At 46.3% G+C, this 23,289-nt stretch overlaps 1 protein-coding gene and 2 long non-coding RNA genes across 3 annotated transcripts in view; all 3 read left to right on the top strand.

The window, feature by feature from the left end:
- The window catches only part of LOC115384139 (NACHT, LRR and PYD domains-containing protein 3-like), a gene marked incomplete at its 5' end in the record, with an annotated part of 256,996 nt that overhangs the window by 70,065 nt on the left and 163,642 nt on the right, over positions 1–23,289 (top strand). The window lies entirely within an intron of this gene.
- The window catches only part of LOC115384154 (uncharacterized), a 176,263-nt gene that overhangs the window by 3,744 nt on the left and 149,230 nt on the right, over positions 1–23,289 (top strand). The window lies entirely within an intron of this gene.
- LOC115384177 (uncharacterized) lies at positions 15,553–23,218 on the top strand. Its single transcript, XR_003930842.1, has 3 exons — positions 15,553–16,981; positions 20,396–20,397; positions 23,076–23,218. It is a non-coding gene; the product is annotated as an uncharacterized LOC115384177 (long non-coding RNA).

Raw genomic sequence — 23,289 nt, forward strand, 5'->3', positions numbered from 1 at the left:
CGTCTGTCTGTGGATTCACGGACCTTCCCTGGATTTTAATGCGGAATCTAAACTTTTTCTCTGCAGATTCCTGGTGGGTGTATTCACTGGGGGGAGGGGTTAATAATGATTACCATCACTGTCTGTGTTCAGCAACCGTCATGATGTCGTGTCACTCTTCGTTTTACTTTGGCAGAAACTACTGCAACGTGACTGGCTGTAACAGCATCTCACTGTGTGTGTTGTTATGCAGTAATATTAGTGTAGGAGTATTTGTGATCATTATATATTCAAAATGCAAGTCTGTCAAAGACATGTTTTTGTACTTGAAAATTCCTCTCTGTTGTAAAGTTAAACAAATACTAAAGGACAAAGTGTTGTAAAACAGTAAAATATTTTGCCTGTAATTTATATTTTTGCTGTTGTAAGTGTTTAGGGACCAAAACAGAAGTTATTTTATTCATTAAATAATTTTTAAATTTATCGGCCGATATATCGGAATTTTTTTCTGTCAAATATCGGAATCGGCATTGGCCTCAAAAAAGCCATATCGGTCTGGCCCTAGTTTATTTCCCAGTGTTGTGTCTCATTTGCTTGTGTGTAGAGTTTTGAAACAATGAGCCAAGTTTTGCAAAACGTCTTCAAGCAACAGGCAACAACTGTAAGCAGAGGTTCAGCAGTTTGCTCTCGTGTTCTCAGGGCAAGTGTTTCTGATTTTTCTCCCTGTTCATAAAACGTTTGTTTCAGACAAATGAAGTTATTTTCTGCTTTTGCTAGTGACAGCTCATTGTATTGTGCTCTTAAGAGAAGTAAATCTTGTTGATAGTTTTACTTTTTCTTTGTTTTCATATATTTCTTCTTCTAACTTCCTAGTTCTGTTGCTGAGAGTTTGTAATTTTACATGAACTTTATTAGTAATGGAGCTTGTACTGCTAATCATTTGTCCTCTTAGATATGCTTTGAAAGCTTCCCATCTTATGGATGCGGATGTTTCATTTGTTTTAATTTTGAAAATTTCCTCAATACTATTCCCGAAATTCATGAAATTCTCGTCATGCAGCCATTTTGGGTGTTGCCTCCATCTATAAGGGCCTGTGATGGATTTGGACTTATTATAACTAATTTACCAGGCTTGTGATCCGAGATTACAATTGCTTCGTAGGTAACATTATGTATTTGTGAAAATAAGTCGTTTGAAATAAAAAAAATAATCTATACACGAGTAAGAATTTGTTGAAGAGGAAAAGCAAGAAAATTCTGCTTTATTAGGATATTTTCTCCTCCATGGCAAGGGGCGCTGCCAGAGACTGACGGCTGATTGACGTGATGTTCTGTTCCTCTGCAGGGTGAATATTAATCTGAAGAAGAATCGTCGATCAAATCTAAATCACAAAATCTGCCAGAAAAATCACCGTTAGATCTTTATCTGACATCATTCAGTCTTCTGTGTGTGTGTGTGTGTGCGCTCTGTGTCTCAGGGACTGAAGATGTCTGGTGTGGATGAAGAGGAGGGCAGGTCAGGTGTGGACAGGTAAGAGCCGTCAGCTGTTCTCTTCAGTGTGTCTCTCAGTGTTTCTTCCTGCCACCACAGAGGAAACTGACTCTTCTACAGTTGGAAGGTGTGTGAACCTTCCTCTCCAGGTTGGACATCTACATCTCCGTTGTTGAATGAATGAGTGTAAACTGTCAGAGCTTCTGTGATCTGTCAATGAGCCAACAGAACATTTGGACCTGCTGTCAACCTCCTGATTGAGCTGTGTGGGTGTGACCTTTGACCTCTGTCATGGTTCATCTCTTTACAACCACTGAGTTTACAGTGAACTGACTGAACCATTCAAGCTGTTTCTGAATCCTCTTATTTCACTCTCAGGTTGTCTCTGAAGAGTGACTGGTCCATAGGTCCGATGCCAGACTTCAGTGGTGAACCTGGACCTTCAGACACAAAGTAAGAAACAGTTTTTATTTCACTTCATCCATTCCAGTCTGTATTGACTGTGTTTGGACAGGAAATTGTCAATTATACAGTTCAAATAGTTCAATGTGTGATGATAGATTTTGAAACAGTGAGAATGGAGAAACTCCTGAATTTGAATGTAAATGGACTGTGACTGAGCTGATGGTGGAGGTGATGGGGGCCGACGTAACATTGATAGATTTACAGTTACAGCACAGACAGACACGGACCAACAGCTGTTACTTTACCACAGTAGCATGAGCAGTGTTTACCGTGTGTGTGTGTCTGTGTGTGTCTGTGTGTACTTGTACAGCTATATGTTGTGAGGACCTTTTGTGAGGACATTGGGTTTTTCACCTTACAAGTGAGGACAATTTTCGGAAAGTGAGGACATTTTTGCTGGTCCTCATTATTCGACAGACCTTTTTTTTTTTACCTTTTTGAGGATTAAGACTTCATTTTTGGTTTAGGGTTACACTTAGGTTTCGGTTAGGTTTAGGGTATGAGTTAAGGTTAGGCATTACTTTTTGATGGTTAGGGTAAGGGGCAAGGAAATGCAATATGTCAATGAACGTCCTCACAACACATAGCTGTACAAACGTGTGTGTGTGTGTGTGTGTGTGTGTGTGTGTGTGTGTGTGTGTTCTTGTATTTCTATCCTTGTCGGGGCCAAATGTCCCCACAAGGATAGCAAAACGTGGAACGACGTGCCTTGTGGGGACCTTTTTCTGGTCCTAAGTAGGAGAAACAGTGTTTTCTTGATCATGTTGTTGTTACTGAAAAAAGTAAAAGTGCAAAAACATTTCTTTAGGGTTAGGCTTTGTTGTGGTGTGGGTTAGGGTTAGGGTAAGGGTCAGGGTTAGGGGCTAGACATGAATGGGAGTCAATGGAAGGTCCCCACAAGGATAGAAATACGAGACTGTGTGTGTGTGTGTGTGTGTGTGTGTGTGTGTGTGTGTGCAGACACACAGCAGAGTCTTCAGGATCCAGCAGGTTGTCTCTGAAGAGTGACTGGTCCAAAGATCATCCACCAGTCTTCAGTGTTGAACCTGGACCTTCAGACTCAAAGTAAGAAACTCTTAGTTCCCTTTGATTTCCTCCAAACCAGAGTGAGAGATGTTGAGCTCCCTTTCAGATTCAGCTCCAGGATTGTGAAGCAGTGTGAGAGTTGAAGCTGGATCTTTGTGTTGTGTTGCTCAGAGTAAATGTTGCTTGGTGTCCACAGAGAGAAGAAGAGGACAGATGTGTGTGAGGAGCAGCCAGAAAGATCCAGAAGCGCCGCTGCACTAAGTAAGAGTGGACATGTGTCTGCTGAGGGACTGGTCTGTCTTCACTGGACTGGTTGTTGTGTTGTAGAGACATGAAAGCTTGTTGTTTGTGTGCAGTGTGATTGTTGTTGTTGTCTGTGAGCAGGTGTGGGTCTGCAGCAGCTTCTAGAAGAACATAAGAAGAGTGTGAGGAGGAGATGTGAACGTGTGACTGAAGGAAGTGATGAAGCAGGAGGAGGAAGCCTCCTCAACAGGATCTACACTGAGCTCCACATCACAGAGGGACTCAGTGAGGAGCTTCAGAGGGAACCTGAGCTGAAGCAGCTGGAGACAGCTTCCAGGAAGGAGAGCCTCCATCACACTGCCATCAGGGTTCAGGACATCTTCAAAGCCTGGGCCCAGCAGCACACACACATCCGAGTGGTTGTGACCAGCGGCGTGGCCGGCAGCGGAAAAACCTTCTCGGTGCACAAGTTCAGTCTGGACTGGGCCGAGGGCCTGGAGAACCAGGATGTCAGTGTGCTGGTGGTGCTCTCCTTCAGGGAGCTGAACCTGCTGGGAGAGCGGCCGTACAGTCTCCTCTCGCTGCTGGCTGTTTTCCATCCCACGCTCCAGAAGCTGACGGCAGAGGAGCTGGCCGTCTGCAAGCTGCTCTTCATCTTGGACGGCCTGGATGAAAGCAGACTTTCTCTGGACTTCGGCGGCGGCCGGCGGCTGCTGGACGTCTCCCGGCAGTCTTCGGTGGGCGAGCTGCTCACTAACCTCATCCGGGGGGATCTGCTGCCCTCGGCTCGGGTCTGGATCACTTCCCGACCGGCGGCGGCCCATCAGATCCCTCCAACATGTGTGGACAGACTGACAGAAGTGCGAGGCTTCACTGACGCCCAGAAGGAGGAGTACTTCAGGAGGAGGCTGAGTGATGAGGAGCTGAGCAGCAGAATCATCTCCCACATCCAGACCTCCAGGAGCCTCCACATCATGTGTGGAATCCCAGTCTTCTGCTGGATCACTGCTACAGTTCTGGAGCACATGTTGAGCAGCGAGCAGAGAGGAGAGCTGCCCCAGACCCTGACTGACATGTACTCCCACTTTGTGCTGCTTCAGACTCACAGGAAGAAGCTCAAGTACCATGAAGGACCTGAGACGGGTCCACAGGAGCTGACGGAGGCTGACAGGGAGCTTCTTCTGAAGCTGGGCAGGATGGCCTTGGAACATCTGGACAAAGGAAACATCCTGTTCTACCAAGAAGACCTGGAGCAGTGTGGTTTGGATGGGACTGAGGCCTCGCTGTACTCTGGAATCTGTACTCAGATCTTCAAGAGAGAGTCTGTGATCTTCCAGAAAGCCGTCTACAGCTTCGTCCATCTGACTGTTCAGGAGTTTCTGGCTGCAGTCTTCATGTTCCACTGTTTCACCAGCAGGAAGAAAGAGGAGCTGAACACCTTCATTGAAATGGTTTATCTCGCTGTCTCATCTCTGGAAAACTTCCTGAAGATCATCCTGCAGAAATCCCTCAGAAGTCAAAACGGCCACCTGGACCTGTTTGTCCGCTTCCTTCATGGCCTCTCTCTGGAATCCAACCAGAGACTCTTAGAAGGTCTGCTGGGTCCAACAGAGATCAGTCCAGGAACCATGCAGAGAGTCATCCAGAACCTGAAGAAGATCAGCAGTAGAGAAATGTCTCCTGACAGAAGCATCAACATCTTCCACTGTCTGACGGAGATGAAGGACCTCTCAGTCCATCAGGACATCCAAGAGTTCCTGAAGTCAGAGAACAGATCAGAGAAGAGACTCTCTGAGATCCACTGCTCAGCTCTGGCCTACATGCTGCAGATGTCAGACCAGGTCCTGGAGGAGTTGGACCTGAAGAAGTACAAGACATCAGAGGAGGGACGACGGAGACTGATCCCAGCTGTGAAGAACTGCAGGAAGGCTGAGTGAGTCCACATGTCCTCATGATCAATGTCTCAGTGATGTTTGTAGAAAGTAGTTCCTGTAGTTCCTCTGTGGAGATGATCCTCAATGATCTGTCCTGAAGAACCCATCAGTCCACTGTCTGATCCGCTGCCTCAGACTATGACTGATTATTATTCAGCTGTTAACGGCTCCATTCTGCTGCAGAGAGTCTCACTTCATTGTTCAATCAATCAAAAAGTGTACATTTTGATATTTTCAGTATTAATATCATCAAACCTGCTGCTGTTCCTAAAAGTCTCCTCTACCCTCCAGAGAGACTCAGTTTTCAGAGTTGGTTCAAACTTGGACTGTCAGTCTTCCTTCATGTTCTGATTCACATTTCATCTCTTATTGTCTGTAATATTCTAATGAGACTGAAATGTTTCCAGCTGCCTCCTGGAATCCATCTGATCAGCCCTCATAGCAGCTGGAAATCAAATGTCCATGTTGTGGAAGTCAGCAGATCTTCTCTTGGTCTTCTTCACACTGTAAACATGTGATGAAAGAAGTGATGTGAGGCTCAGCAGCAACCAGACTAAAGCCTGAGAGGAAATGTGTTGAATGATGTTAAAGTGAGAGCAGAACTCTGAACTGGGTCCAGAATGAAGAGCTGCTCAACATTTCACTCAGTGTTGTTTTCACAGCTCAGCAGTCTGACCAAGCTGAGAGACAGCAACGCAACATGAGACAGTGAGGGCAACATGAGACAGTGAGGGCAACATGAGACAGTGAGGGGCAACATGAGATTGTGAGGGGCAACATGAGACAGTGAGGGCAACATGAGACAGTGAGGGGTAACATGAGGCAGTGAGGGCAACATGAGGGGCAACATGAGACAGTGAGGGCAACATGAGACAGTGAGGGCAACATGAGACAGTGAGGGGCAACATGAGACAGTGAGGGGCAACATGAGATTGTGAGGGGCAACATGAGACAGTGAGGGGCAACATGAGACAGTGAGGGGCAACATGAGATTGTGAGGGGCAACATGAGACAGTGAGGGCAACATGAGGGGCAACATGAGACAGTGAGGGGCAACATGAGACAGTGAGGGGCAACATGAGGGGCAACATGAGACAGTGAGGGCAACATGAGGGGCAACATAAGACAGTGAGGGGCAACATGAGGGGCAACATGAGACAGTGAGGGCAACATGAGGGGCAACATGAGACAGTGAGGGGCAACATGAGACAGTGAGGGGCAACATGAGACAGTGAGGGCAACATGAGGGGCAACATGAGACAGTGAGGGGCAACATGAGACAGTGAGGGGCAACATGAGGGGCAACATGAGACAGTGAGGGCAACATGAGGGGCAACATAAGACAGTGAGGGGCAACATGAGACAGTGAGGGGCAACATGAGACAGTGAGGGGCAACATGAGATTGTGAGGGGCAACATGAGGGGCAACATGAGACAGTGAGGGCAACATGAGGGGCAACATGAGACAGTGAGGGGCAACATGAGACAGTGAGGGGCAACATGAGACAGTGAGGGGCAACATGAGACAGTGAGGGGCAACATGAGGGGCAACATGAGACAGTGAGGGGCAACATGAGGGGCAACATGAGACAGTGAGGGGCAACATGAGGGGCAACATGAGACAGTGAGGGGCAACATGAGGGGAACATGAGACAGTGAGGGGCAACATGAGGGGCAACATGAGACAGTGAGGGGCAACATGAGACAGTGAGGGGCAACATGAGATTGTGAGGGGCAACATGAGACAGTGAGGGCAACATGAGGGGCAACATGAGACAGTGAGGGCAACATGAGGGGCAACATAAGACAGTGAGGGGCAACATGAGATTGTGAGGGGCAACATGAGGGGCAACATGAGACAGTGAGGGCAACATGAGGGGCAACATGAAACAGTGAGGGCAACATGAGACAGTGAGGGGCAACATGAGACAGTGAGGGGCAACATGAGACAGTGAGGGGCAACATGAGGGGCAACATGAGACAGTGAGGGGCAACATGAGGGGCAACATGAGACAGTGAGGGGCAACATGAGGGGCAACATGAGACAGTGAGGGGCAACATGAGACAGTGAGGGGCAACATGAGACAGTGAGGGGCAACATGAGACAGTGAGGGCAACATGAGGGGCAACATGAGACAGTGAGGGGCAACATGAGACAGTGAGGGGCAACATGAGACAGGTGAGGGGCAACATGAGGGGCAACATGAGACAGTGAGGGGCAACATGAGGGGCAACATGAGACAGTGAGGGGCAACATGAGACAGTGAGGGGCAACATGAGGGGAACATGAGACAGTGAGGGGCAACATGAGACAGTGAGGGGCAACATGAGACTGTGAGGGGCAACATGAGATTTTGAGGGGCAACATGAGGGGCAACATGAGAAAGTGAGGGGCAACATGAGACAGTGAGGGGCAACATGAGAGAGTGAGGGGCAACATGAGACAGTGAGGGGCAACATGAGGGGCAACATGAGACAGTGAGGGGCAACATGAGACAGTGAGGGGCAACATGAGATTGTGAGGGGCAACATGAGGGGCAACATGAGAAAGTGAGGGGCAACATGAGACAGTGAGGGGCAACATGAGACAGTAAGGGGCAACATGAGACAGTGAGGGGCAACATGAGGGGCAACATGAGACAGTGAGGGGCAACATGAGACAGTGAGGGCAAGATGAGACAGTGAGGGGCAACATGAGACAGTGAGGGCAACTTGAGGGGCAACATGAGACAGTGAGGGGCAACATGAGACAGTGAGGGGCAACATGAGACAGTGAGGGGCAACATGAGACAGTGAGGGGCAACATGAGGGGCAACATGAGACAGTGAGGGGCAACATGAGGGGCACATGAGACAGTGAGGGGCAACATGAGGGGCAACATGAGACAGTGAGGGGCAACATGAGGGGAACATGAGACAGTGAGGGGCAACATGAGGGGCAACATGAGACAGTGAGGGGCAACATGAGACAGTGAGGGGCAACATGAGATTGTGAGGGGCAACATGAGACAGTGAGGGCAACATGAGGGGCAACATGAGACAGTGAGGGGCAACATGAGATTGTGAGGGGCAACATGAGGGGCAACATGAGACAGTGAGGGCAACATGAGGGGCAACATGAAACAGTGAGGGGCAACATGAGACAGTGAGGGGCAACATGAGACAGTGAGGGGGCAACATGAGACAGTGAGGGGCAACATGAGGGGCAACATGAGACAGTGAGGGCAACATGAGGGGCAACATGAGACAGTGAGGGGCAACATGAGGGGCAACATGAGACAGTGAGGGGCAACATGAGACAGTGAGGGGCAACATGAGACAGTGAGGGCAACATGAGGGGCAACATGAGACAGTGAGGGGCAACATGAGACAGTGAGGGGCAACATGAGACAGTGAGGGGCAACATGAGACAGTGAGGGGCAACATGAGGGGCAACATGAGACAGTGAGGGGCAACATGAGGGGCAACATGAGACAGTGAGGGGCAACATGAGACAGTGAGGGGCAACATGAGGGGAACATGAGACAGTGAGGGGCAACATGAGACAGTGAGGGGCAACATGAGACTGTGAGGGGCAACATGAGATTTTGAGGGGCAACATGAGGGGCAACATGAGAAAGTGAGGGGCAACATGAGACAGTGAGGGGCAACATGAGAGAGTGAGGGGCAACATGAGACAGTGAGGGGCAACATGAGGGGCAACATGAGACAGTGAGGGGCAACATGAGACAGTGAGGGGCAACATGAGATTGTGAGGGGCAACATGAGGGGCAACATGAGAAAGTGAGGGGCAACATGAGACAGTGAGGGGCAACATGAGACAGTGAGGGGCAACATGAGATTGTGAGGGGCAACATGAGGGGCAACATGAGACAGTGAGGGCAACATGAGGGGCAACATGAGACAGTGAGGGGCAACATGAGACAGTGAGGGGCAACATGAGACAGTGAGGGGCAACATGAGACAGTGAGGGGCAACATGAGGGGCAACATGAGACAGTGAGGGGCAACATGAGGGGCAACATGAGACAGTGAGGGGCAACATGAGGGGCAACATGAGACAGTGAGGGGCAACATGAGGGGAACATGAGACAGTGAGGGGCAACATGAGGGGCAACATGAGACAGTGAGGGGCAACATGAGACAGTGAGGGGCAACATGAGATTGTGAGGGGCAACATGAGACAGTGAGGGCAACATGAGGGGCAACATGAGACAGTGAGGGCAACATGAGGGGCAACATAAGACAGTGAGGGGCAACATGAGATTGTGAGGGGCAACATGAGGGGCAACATGAGACAGTGAGGGCAACATGAGGGGCAACATGAAACAGTGAGGGGCAACATGAGACAGTGAGGGGCAACATGAGACAGTGAGGGGCAACATGAGACAGTGAGGGGCAACATGAGGGGCAACATGAGACAGTGAGGGGCAACATGAGGGGCAACATGAGACAGTGAGGGGCAACATGAGGGGCAACATGAGACAGTGAGGGGCAACATGAGACAGTGAGGGGCAACATGAGACAGTGAGGGGCAACATGAGACAGTGAGGGCAACATGAGGGGCAACATGAGACAGTGAGGGGCAACATGAGACAGTGAGGGGCAACATGAGACAGTGAGGGGCAACATGAGGGGCAACATGAGACAGTGAGGGGCAACATGAGGGGCAACATGAGACAGTGAGGGGCAACATGAGACAGTGAGGGGCAACATGAGGGGAACATGAGACAGTGAGGGGCAACATGAGACAGTGAGGGGCAACATGAGACTGTGAGGGGCAACATGAGATTTTGAGGGGCAACATGAGGGGCAACATGAGAAAGTGAGGGGCAACATGAGACAGTGAGGGGCAACATGAGAGAGTGAGGGGCAACATGAGACAGTGAGGGGCAACATGAGGGGCAACATGAGACAGTGAGGGGCAACATGAGACAGTGAGGGGCAACATGAGATTGTGAGTGGCAACATGAGGGGCAACATGAGAAAGTGAGGGGCAACATGAGACAGTGAGGGGCAACATGAGACAGTAAGGGGCAACATGAGACAGTGAGGGGCAACATGAGGGGCAACATGAGACAGTGAGGGCAACATGAGACAGTGAGGGCAAGATGAGACAGTGAGGGGCAACATGAGACAGTGAGGGCAACTTGAGGGGCAACATGAGACAGTGAGGGGCAACATGAGACAGTGAGGGGCAACATGAGACAGTGAGGGGCAACATGAGACAGTGAGGGGCAACATGAGGGGCAACATGAGACAGTGAGGGGCAACATGAGGGGCAAACATGAGACAGTGAGGGGCAACATGAGGGGCAACATGAGACAGTGAGGGGCAACATGAGGGGAACATGAGACAGTGAGGGGCAACATGAGGGGCAACATGAGACAGTGAGGGGCAACATGAGACAGTGAGGGGCAACATGAGATTGTGAGGGGCAACATGAGACAGTGAGGGCAACATGAGGGGCAACATGAGACAGTGAGGGCAACATGAGGGGCAACATAAGACAGTGAGGGGCAACATGAGATTGTGAGGGCAACATGAGGGGCAACATGAGACAGTGAGGGCAACATGAGGGGCAACATGAAACAGTGAGGGGCAACATGAGACAGTGAGGGGCAACATGAGACAGTGAGGGGCAACATGAGACAGTGAGGGGCAACATGAGGGGCAACATGAGACAGTGAGGGGCAACATGAGGGGCAACATGAGACAGTGAGGGGCAACATGAGGGGCAACATGAGACAGTGAGGGGCAACATGAGACAGTGAGGGGCAACATGAGACAGTGAGGGCAACATGAGGGGCAACATGAGACAGTGAGGGGCAACATGAGACAGTGAGGGGCAACATGAGACAGTGAGGGGCAACATGAGACAGTGAGGGGCAACATGAGGGGCAACATGAGACAGTGAGGGGCAACATGAGGGGCAACATGAGACAGTGAGGGGCAACATGAGACAGTGAGGGGCAACATGAGGGGAACATGAGACAGTGAGGGGCAACATGAGACAGTGAGGGGCAACATGAGACTGTGAGGGGCAACATGAGATTTTGAGGGGCAACATGAGGGGCAACATGAGAAAGTGAGGGGCAACATGAGACAGTGAGGGGCAACATGAGAGAGTGAGGGGCAACATGAGACAGTGAGGGGCAACATGAGGGGCAACATGAGACAGTGAGGGGCAACATGAGACAGTGAGGGGCAACATGAGATTGTGAGGGGCAACATGAGGGGCAACATGAGGAAAGTGAGGGGCAACATGAGACAGTGAGGGGCAACATGAGACAGTAAGGGGCAACATGAGACAGTGAGGGGCAACATGAGGGGCAACATGAGACAGTGAGGGGCAACATGAGACAGTGAGGGCAAGATGAGACAGTGAGGGGCAACATGAGACAGTGAGGGCAACTTGAGGGGCAACATGAGACAGTGAGGGGCAACATGAGGGGCAACAGGAGACAGTGAGGGCAACATGAGGGGCAACATGAGACAGTGAGGGGCAACATGAGACAGTGAGGGCAACATGAGGGGCAACATGAGAAAGTGAGGGGTAACATGAGACAGTGAGGGGCAACATGAGATAGTGAGGGGCAACACGAGACAGTGAGGGCAACATGAGACAGTGAGGGGCAACATGAGACAGTGAGGGCAACATGAGACAGTGAGGGGCAACATGAGACAGTGAGGGGCAACATGAGACAGTGAGGGCAACATGAGACAGTGAGGGGCAACATGAGACAGTGAGGGGCAACATGAGATAGTGAGGGCAACATGAGGGGCAACAAGAGACAGTGAGGGGCAACATGAGACAGTGAGGGCAACATGAGGGGCAACATGAGACAGTGAGGGGCAACATGAGAGAGTGAGGGGCAACATGAGACTGTGAGGGGCAACATGAGACAGTGAGGGGCAACATGAGGGGCAACATGAGACAGTGAAGGGCAACATGAGACAGTGAGGGGCAACATGAGACAGTGAGGGCAGCATGAGACAGTGAGGGGCAACATGACACAGTGAGGGGCAACATGAGACAGTGAGGGGCAACATGAGATAGTGAGGGCAACATGAGGGGCAACATGAGACAGTGAGGGGCAACATGAGACAGTGAGGGCAACATGAGACAGTGAGGGGCAACATGAGAGAGTGAGGGGCAACATGAGACTGTGAGGGGCAACATGAGACAGTGAGGGCAACATGAGACAGTGAGGGGCAACATGAGACAGTGAGGGCAACATGAGACAGTGAGGGGTAACATGAGATTGTGAGGGGCAACATGAGATTGTGAGGGGCAACATGAGGGGCAACATGAGACAGTGAGGGGCAACATGAGACAGTGAGGGGCAACATGAGACAGTGAGGGGCAACATGAGATTGTGAGGGGCAACATGAGATTGTGAGGGGCAACATGAGGGGCAACATGAGACAGTGAGGGGCAACATGAGACAGTGAGGGGCAAGATGAGACAGTGAGGGGCAACATGAGGGGCAACGTGAGACAGTGAGGGGCAACATGAGATAGTGAGGGGTAACATGAGACAGTGAGGGGCAACATGAGGGGCAATATGAAGCAGTGAGGTTCAACATGAGGGGTAACATGAGACAGTGAGGGGCAACATGAGACAGTGAGGGGCAACATGAGGGGCAACATGAGACAGTGAGGGGGCAACATGAGGGGCAACATGAGACAGTGAGGGGCAACATGAGACAGTGAGGGGCAACATGAGGGGAACATGAGACAGTGAGGGGCAACATGAGACAGTGAGGGGCAACATGAGACTGTGAGGGGCAACATGAGATTTGAGGGGCAACATGAGGGGCAACATGAGACAGTGAGGGGCAACATGAGACAGTGAGGGGCAACATGAGAGAGTGAGGGGCAACATGAGACAGTGAGGGGCAACATGAGGGGCAACATGAGACAGTGAGGGGCAACATGAGACAGTGAGGGGCAACATGAGATTGTGAGGGGCAACATGAGGGGCAACATGAGAAAGTGAGGGGCAACATGAGACAGTGAGGGGCAACATGAGACAGTAAGGGGCAACATGAGACAGTGAGGGGCAACATGAGGGCAACATGAGACAGTGAGGGGCAACATGAGACAGTGAGGGCAAGATGAGACAGTGAGGGGCAACATGAGACAGTGAGGGCACTTGAGGGGCAACATGAGACAGTGAGGGGCAACATGAGGGGCAACAGGAGACAGTGAGGGCAACATGAGGGGCAACATGAGACAGTGAGGGGCAACATGAGACAGCAGTGAGGGCAACATGAGGGGCAACATGAGAAAGTGAGGGGTAACATGAGACAGTGAGGGGCAACATGAGATAGTGAGGGGCAACATGAGACATTGAGGGCAACATGAGACAGTGAGGGGCAACACGAGACAGTGAGGGCAACATGAGACAGTGAGGGGCAACATGAGACAGTGAGGGGCAACATGAGACAGTGAGGCAACATGAGACAGTGAGGGGCAACATGAGACAGTGAGGGGCAACATGAGACAGTTGAGGGCAACATGAGACAGTGAGGGGGCAACATGAGACAGTGAGGGGCAACATGAGATAGTGAGGGCAACATGAGGGGCAACAAGAGACAGTGAGGGGCAACATGAGACAGTGAGGGCAACATGAGGGGGCAACATGAGACAGTGAGGGGCAACATGAGGACAGTGAGGGGCAACATGAGACTGTGAGGGGCAACATGAGACAGTGAGGGGCAACATGAGAGGGCAACATGAGACAGTGAAGGGCAACATGAAGACAGTGAGGGGCAACATGAGACAGTGAGGGCAGCATGAGACAGTGAGGGGCAACATGACACAGTGAGGGGCAACATGAGACAGTGAGGGGCAACATGAGATAGTGAGGGCAACATGAGGGGCAACATGAGACAAGTGAGGGGCAACATGAGACAGTGAGGGGGCACATGAGAGAGTGGGGGCAACATGAGACTGTGAGGGTCAACATGAGACAGTGAGGGCAACATGAGACAGTGAGGGGCAACATGAGACAGTGAGGGCAACATGAGACAGTGAGGGGTAACATGAGATTGTGAGGGGCAACATGAGATTGTGAGGGGCAACATGAGGGGCAACATGAGACAGTGAGGGCAACATGAGACAGTGAGGGGCAACATGAGATTGTGAGGGGCAACATGAGACAGTGAGGGGCAAGATGAGACAGTGAGGGGCAACATGAGACAGTGAGGGGCAAGATGAGACAGTGAGGGGCAACATGAGACAGTGAGGGGCAACATGAGACAGTGAGGGGCAAGATGAGACAGTGAGGGGCAACATGAGGGGCAACGTGAGACAGTGAGGGGCAACATGAGATAGTGAGGGGTAACATGAGACAGTGAGGGGCAACATGAGGGGCAATATGAAGCAGTGAGGTTCAACATGAGGGGTAACATGAGACAGTGAGGGGCAACGGGGTATTTGGACAGAGGGGCAGGTTGGGGTACCTGGATATTAAGCTTCGCTCCTCCAGGTTCTCCTCCAGGTCAACTTGAAGTCAAAGTGAAGAAGTGAAGCTCTGATGTCCAACAGTCCATCAAAGTGTCCTCTCTCATAGCGTCCTGTCCTCTCTGGTCTCATTACAGTCTTTCTGGCTGTGGACTCTCTGATCCTCACTGTGAAGTGATCTCCTCAGCTCTGACCTCTGACCCCTCCCATCTGAAACATCTGGACCTGAGTCGGAACGACCTGAAGGATTCCTCAGTGAAGATTGTGTGTTCTGGACTGGAGAGTCCAAACTGTAACCTGGAGACTCTGAGGTCAGTTCACTGTCTGAAGGGAGAATCTGTTGGAGGCAAAGGACTGAGAGGAGATCAGGAGGATTCCAGATGTAGTGTGGACAGAGAGTGGACTGAGCTCTGCAGCATGTTGATGAGAGCTCTTCTCCTCCTGGAGGCTTCAGCTGTTTGGACTTTACATTTCTAAACTCTTCCAGTCTGAACCTTCTTCAGCTCTCAGTCACTTCAACATCAAACTCTGTCCTCTAATCTCACTTCTTTCTCTCTTTATTCAGGTTGGAGCTCTGCAGGTTGTCAGAGATCAGCTGTTCTTCTGTGGCCTCAGCTCTGAAGTCCAACCCCTCCCTCCAGAAACATCTGGAACATCTGGAAATGAGCAGGAACCATCTGCAGGATTCAGCAGTTTCTCAGCTGTGTGGTTTTCTGCAGAGTCCACTCTGTGGTCTGCAGACTCTGAGGTCAGACTCCATGTTTGAGTGTGTTTCAGTAAAGTAGTGTTGACACTAAAGGTCAGACATCAGGCTGATCTGAGAGTGATCCACACTGAGGATCTCCAGGAGAAACGGAGCTTCTTCTCTGCTGTTTAGTCCTGTGACTGTGGCAGAGCCGTGTGCAGCTCCACATTTCAAAGCTTGCTAGAAGAAGAAAGGAGCTGCAGTGGATCATTGACTGTGAACCTCTGACACGCTCCATGTTGACCGTCAGCTTTCAAAGCAGCATAGCGGCTGGGCTCTTCACTCCTCCATGGCAGAACTAAACAGCTGACTGAGCTTCACAGGGTTCCAGTGTGGATTGGAGGATGAAGAGTTGTGAAAGTGTCCAGTCAGTCCAGTGAGGTCTGGATGGGATGTGGTTTCAGAGTTCAGTCAGAGGAGGAGGAGAGTGAACAGGCTGCAGAGCTTCTACCAGACCATGTGGGGGCAGCACTTGTTCTCAGGCTCCTGGCCTTGATTGGGAGCTCGCCATCAGGAATTTGATCTCATTGCAGAACACCTGGCTGCACGGACCAAACTATTCCACTGAGAAAGTTCAAGTCAGCATGAAGCTAAGCTAACGCCAAGCTAACAGCTGAAAGACTAATGGCTGCACAACACATTGACACCATGTTAACACATTAGCATGTTAGCATATTAGCATTGCAGCATATTAGCATGTAGGCATTAGTATGTCAGTACATTAGCATTGTAGTATTGCCATGTCAGCAAATTAGCATGTTAGCATTAGTATGTCAGCCTATTAGCATGTTTACGTTAGCATTAACATTAGCATGTCAGCACATCAGCATGTCAGCATATTAGCATGGTAGCATCAGCATGTCTTTGCATTATCGTGTCAGGGAATCAGCATGTTAGCATCAGAGTGTCAGGATATTAGCATGTTAGCTTCAGCACATCACGGTATTTACATGTTAGCATAATTATGTCAGCAAATTAGTATATCAGCATTAGCATGTGAGCACATTAGCATGGTGACATGAACATGTGGGCACATTAGAATTTTAGCATTCGTATATCAGCACATTAGCATGTTAGCATGAGCATATCAGGAGAGTAACGTGTTAGCATTAGCAAGTCAGCATATTAGCATTAGTGTAACAGCACATTAACATAAGACTTTGGTATGTTAGCATAGGCATGTCAGCACATTAGCATGTTAGCATTAGCATAGTTTAACATTAGCATGTTATCATGAGTATATCTGGACATTAGCATGTTAGCATTAGCATGTCAGGACATGAACATGTTGGCACAAGTTAGCACATGAGCATGTTATAATGAGCATGTTGGGACATTACCATGCTATCATTAGCATGTCAACACATTAGCATGTTACCATAAGTTTGTCAGGATATTAGCATGTTTGCATCAGTATGTTGGCAAATAATAAGCATGGCAGGATTAGCATGTAAACACGTGAGCATGTTAGCATTTGCATTTTAGAATTGGTATGTCACCATGTTAGCATAAGCATGTCAGGATATTACCATGTTAGCATAACTGTGTCAGGATGTTAGCATTAGCTTTTCAGCATAATAGTATGTTAGCATAAGCATGTCAGCACATTAGCTTGTTAGCATTAACATGTAGTAGTAGTAGTAGTAGTGGTTTATTTGGCCACACAAACAAAATCAAGATGTACAGAATTATGTCAATAATACATAATCATTCTCTTCATCATCAACAGTATCATCCCATTATCATAATTTTAATTTAAAGTTTGTGACCAAAGGCGTTTAGGCTGAAGATAAACTTATTTTGCCTAACCCAGTACTTAAATCAAGTAAGCTCCTGAACTTGAAGCAATGTTATTTCATGAAAACAGAGACAACAACAAAGGAAAAGAAAATACAACAGAAGGAGAAAAAAAGTAAAGATTTTACAACATTATCAATATGTGTAAGTATGCTATTATTTAGCTGAGCGTCTTAAATTCTTAATGACTCTGAAACAGGGTTACAGAGATTAGTAATTTCCAAGTACAAATAATTTATACTGCTGTTTAAATGTTTTTAATGTTTTACATGTTTTAATTTCCTCATTCAGATTATTCCACATTGTTACACCTTTTATAGAGATACATCTCCTTTTTGTATGTGTCCTTGCTTGGCTTGTTTTAAATAGACAAATTCCACGTAGGTTATACCTGCTGACTCGATGGCTAAACATTTTTTGAAGACAGGATGGTAGGCTATATTTCTAGGCTTTATACATCACTATTAGAGTGTTAAGATTAACAATGTCATGAACTTTTAGTAATTTTAGAGAGGCAAAGATAGGATTGGCTGATGCATAAAATGATGCTTGATTAATGATTCAGACGGCTTTTTTTTGAAGCAAGAATATTGGATCAACAATTGTTTTATAATTGTTTCCCCATAATTCAGCTCCATAGCTCAGATAAGGAAGAACTAGAGAATTGTATGGCAATCTAAGTGAGGTATTTGTTAGTACTGACCTCATTTTCCCTAATAGCACAATATTTTTAGCCAATTTAGACTTGATAGTATTTATGTGTGGCTTCCAACAAAGTTTTTCATCAACTGTGACACCTAAAAATGTACAAGTTTGTACTCGTTCAATTACTTCATCATTAATTTTGAGGTTGTTTTGATAATGAACTTTTCTATTTCCAAAAATAATAAATTTTGTTTTAGTGAAATTCATTGGGTGCGTTTACATGCAGTCAATAACCCTTTCTTAACCAGAATATTCGCAATAACCCGGTTGCGCACAGCCATGTAAACACGTGCAAAAACCTGAATATGCTCATATTCCGGTTTTAAAAACCTGAATATTACCCCTGGGTTACTCCTTTTCTAACCTGAATTTCTGGTCATATAAACGCGCATCGGAATATCCCGGTCGAAAGAGACATGAAATACTGCTCTGCACATGGTCTACCCGCAAGGAATCTCGGTCATTTGAGTCCAGGAACTACTTGTGACACAGTTTAGCTTTTAGCTGCTACTAAGTAAATAAAATGTGCCAAAACGATCATTCAGTTCTTCTCTTTTACTGAAAAAAAAAAACGGCGCATCGCATCATTAAACATATTACCACGTCTCGCTGGCTTACTCTTTTTCTAACAACATGCAGAGAGAGCCTGCAGCGCCCTTCTTTTTCTGTGATGTCTGTGTAAAATAAGGTTGAACATGCAAACAGCACACCTAGTGGCATAAAGTGCAAATGCAGTCATGCCGTCGTCTGTGCGCCGTGGTTTGAATGGGGATATCCCTGATCATGTAAACAGGAGTAACTCTGTCTGTTTAAGCATGTAAACGGGTTATTCCAAATGATTCAGAAACCGGAATATTGACCTGAACCCGAATATTGACTGCATGTAAATGTAGTCACAGACAATGTATTTATATCAAACCATCTCTTTAAATGTGTAAGCTCTTTTTCAACAGTATTCATGAGTTTATGCAGGTCACATCCAGAGCAATAGATGCTTGTGTCATCTGCATAAAGCAAACAATTTAGTTTTTAACATTTTGTGCAATGTCATTCATATACATAATGAACAGTTTGGGCCCCAATATGGAGCCTTGGGGAACCCCATGTGTCATTGAATGTTTCTCAGAATTGTGATTATTGTAATGGATGTATTGTTCTCTATTACTTAAATAGCTTTCAATCCAAGCATGGGCTGTGCCCCTGACTCCGTATCGCTGAAGCTTGTTTAACAATCACTTGTGATCGATTGTGTCAAAAGCCTTACTTAAATCTATGAAAACACCAACTAAAAACTCTTTATTATCAATTGCTCTTGCAATATCCTCGCTGAGAGCCATGACTGCCATTAGGGTTGTCCTGTTTGATCTAAATCCATATTGGTTGTTACTTGTTATATATAATATCATATTTTTCAACAAAACTGTCCAGCTTGATGACAAATAATTTCTCTAAAATTTTTGAGAATTGAAATAAAAGTGAAACTGGCCTGTAGTTTGTAAAAGAATGTTTATCACCGTTTTTATGAATAGGGATTACTTTTGCTATCTTCATTTTTTTGGGAAAAATGCCGGTAACAAATGACTGATTGCATATGTATGTAAATGGAGCTACTATAAGGTGTATAACTTCTTTTCTCACCGTCATATCTATGTCGCAATAGTCAGTTGATCTTTTGTTTATGAATTTGTGTACAATACCAATTATTTCTATTTCATCAACAGCTTTTAGGAATAGAGAATTTGAGCTTTGAGTAATTATATTGGAGGTAGTTTCTTGTTCATCCTTGGGCAGTGCAACCTTGTCTGCTAAGGAGCGTCCTACATTACCAAAAAAATCATTGAAGGAATTAGCAATTTCTTTGGAATTTGTGATTTCTTTATTATTACTTATAAAATGATTTGGTAGTTCGTTTGTTTTCTTCCCCTTCTTTATTATTCTATTTAGTACTTTCCGGGTACCTTGAGTGTTGTTTAGATGCTTTTCCAGTAACTTGTGATAATAGTTCTTCTTATTTTCCCTAATTATATTTATTAGCTTATTCTTATGTTTTATATTTTTGTTCAGCAGCTTCAGTTCTGTGTTTTATGTATTGCCTGTAAAGAAGATTTTTCTTCTAAAATGCTTTTGCCAGACCTTTTGTGATCCACGGCTTTTCTTGTGAGTGAGTTTTTGTAATAATTAGTTTTTTTAAGGGACAGTGTTTATTGTATAGGTTGGTAAAAGTGGACAAAAAAGCATCAAAAGCCAGATCAGGGTTCAAGGCAGCATAGACCTCATCCCATGACTGTTGATGCAAGTCTTCCCTAAAGGCAGCCATGGCTTCAGGTGGTCTGTCTCTAATGAATTGGGAAGAGACTGTTTCTGAAGGGGACACTTTTTTTGAAATACAATGAAAGACACTAAAAACTGGAAAATGATCACTAATATCCGTTATAAGCAAGCCGGCTGTAGTTTCTTTGTCTATTAAATTTGTAAATATGTTATCAATCAACGTGGCTGTTTTGACAGTAACTCGACTAGGCTTGACGATAAGTGGGAAGAAGTTATTAGAGTACATTGTTGCTATAAAGTTGGAAGTTTTTACATTTTTTTGAGTTTTCAGAAGATCTATATTAAAGTCTCCACATAAAATATGCGTTGTATTTACATTGTTAAACAAATTCCCAACATTTTGATTAAATGTGTCTATACAGGAACCTGACATTCTGTACAAACAACTTACAATAATTTTTCTGCGGTCCTCAAGTATGTTACAGACCCCACGCCTCGTGTGGCCCGTAAACAGATGGAATTTCCTGTTTTAGTCAGGAGAAACGAGACATGAGTCCATGGATGGTTCCGCCAAGCAGGCCCCCTCAGGACGGAAGCCTCACGGTTCCATAAAACTCACGCTCAACAGGGTTGGCACTCCCCCTTGTGGTCAACTTTTGACACTGTACCTTGTATACATCCAAAAACATATCTCAAAAATACATGAATGTGACCTTTTCTTAAAAAATGAAAATAGAAAAACCTTACAACTGTGATTACACATTTGTGGGTATCACAAGTACAATTTCCACAGTGAAGCATTCCATTATCCCGTCTTTAGAAGTTGTGTTACTATCAACTATACTACACCTCAAGTGTGTATCCACGTACAATGCGACACCACCTGCCTTTTTCCAATTCCTACTCAGTGTAAATAATTCATATCCTTCCATTTCAACATTAAGATCTTTTTCATCTTTTAACCATGTCTCGGACATGGCTACAACACTGAATTTTTAAATTTACTCAAATATTTTTTCATATTATCATCATTTTTATACAGACTTCTACTGTTAATATGGATTAATGTGAATGCTCCACTGGTATTGATCCCTTTAAATTGCTCATCACTATAGTATTTACAATCATTCACAACAGTATCATAGAAAAGATGATCTGGATCTATATCACTTCCGAACTCATTTCTTTTATATTCAGAGTAGTCATGTGTATTCAGATTCAAATCATCATACAAAGTACGTAAGTCACTGGAACATGTGTCATCCTCAGAGAGGTCGAAATCCCTAAAGATGTCAATAGCATCTGTTAATGTTTCATCCCGGTTCATAATTTGTTTCAAAATAAAGTAGACTCACACACTCACACACACGCACACCCATATCAAAGACGCCAATATCAAGTCCGAAAAGTAACGAGTCCCACCTTCTTCTGAAGTTGAGCCTTTTCAACAAGGTTCTCATAATCCGACAGAGTATGTTCCACTGTTCATCCATCCACGAAAAAGTCAGATCCCATTCATGTAAATTGGTCCAGGTCTTTGAGATCTCTTACTAACAGAATTTTGGTCTGCTCCGGGCTCGTTCCTTTCGTCTGGACAGAAACTTTGCAATTCCTTGTCCAGGTGGCTTTAATCTTGTCGTTTTTCCTTAATAAAATCCGAGCATTCCTCGTGATTTCAGCAGTCTTTTTTATCAGATGTTCATTCAAATAAATGTCAGAACCTCTCAGTTTCTTACCTTGCCGCAAAAGTTCAGTTTTGTGTTTGCGATTCACAAAACGAAGGATTACAACAGGTTTTGTTTAGTCCTTCCTTGGGAGAGTATGACACACGGCGATTTCTGAGAGATTTTACTGTACCAATTTTTAATAAAAATTCAAGGAAATATTATATCATCTCCATTCACTATAATGTTAATATGAAAAAAATCAATTTAAACAAAATCTCTTGGGAATATTATTTCAGGTAGAGGGCCTTATGCAGAATATTTCTATTGAGGTGGTTTGTGAAAACAATTTGACTTTTTTTTAATTGATTTTTTTTCATATTAACATTTTAGTGAATGGAGATGATGTAATTTTTCCTTGAATTTTTGTTAAAAACTGGTACAGTAAAATCTCTTGGGAATGTTGATGAAGGTAGAGGGCCTTGTGCAGAATATTTCTATTTAGGTGGTTTGTGAAAACAATTTGAATTTTTTTTAAAATTGATTTTTCCATATTAATATTATATTGAATGGAGATGATGTAATATGTGCAACAATTTTTGGGGGGTATTGGGTTTTGTTTAAATTTTTGAGTGTAAACCAACAAACGAGTGTGTAATATTTCAATGATGTCTGTTATTTATTCATAACATGACTGCATACATTTAAACAACTTGGAAATGATCACACCGCTGTTTTACAATGGAGACCACTATTGCAATTTCCCAACTCACTTGAACGCTCCATCCAAAAGCTACCGTAGGGCTCAGTACAAAAGCGCAGCAGATTTTTAAGTGCAGATCGCGCGAGAGAAGTGCGGATAGCGCGACCGCAGTGCTTTGGCATACGAGCGGGGTTTAATGCTTAATCCGGTAATTATAACATCCTCCATGCGCGTATATTGCTCTAAGTCGTCAGTCTTCTTTTCCAGCTCCGTTATAGTTTTGTCTTTGTCAGCAATAGCTTCTTTGAGTTGTTTCACGTGGTCAAAGAGTTGCATGAGTTTTGACAGCTGTTGGGTTACCGTAGCGAGTTCCCCGGACAGGCTTTCCAGCGACTTGCGGATTTCCTCCATGTCACCCTCCGCAGCTGTTGCTTTCTTTGGTGCCATCGCCTCCTTTTCCCTTTGTGCTTCAGTCAGTTCCATCGTTCAATTAGCAGAAAACTTTTCTTTAAGCAGACGCCAAGGCACCGTTCCCACAGGGCGCCGCCATCTTGGTCGTGACTCACCTCTTCCTCATGTCAGCTCATTATGGGATGTCACAAGCCACACTGTTGTTGTGTTACTCGTGTGTGTGTGTGTGTGTGTGTGTGTGTGTGTGTGTGTGTGTGTGTGTGTGTGTGTGTGTGTGTGTGTGTGTGTGTGTGTGCAAACTCTGTCCTCTAATCTCACTTCTTTCTCTCTTTATTCAGGTTGGAGCGCTGCAGTTTGTCAGAGATCAGCTGTTCTTCTGTGGCCT

The sequence above is a fragment of the Salarias fasciatus genome, assembly GCF_902148845.1.
Source record: "Salarias fasciatus chromosome 23 unlocalized genomic scaffold, fSalaFa1.1 super_scaffold_20, whole genome shotgun sequence".
NCBI lineage: Eukaryota > Metazoa > Chordata > Actinopteri > Blenniiformes > Blenniidae > Salarias > Salarias fasciatus.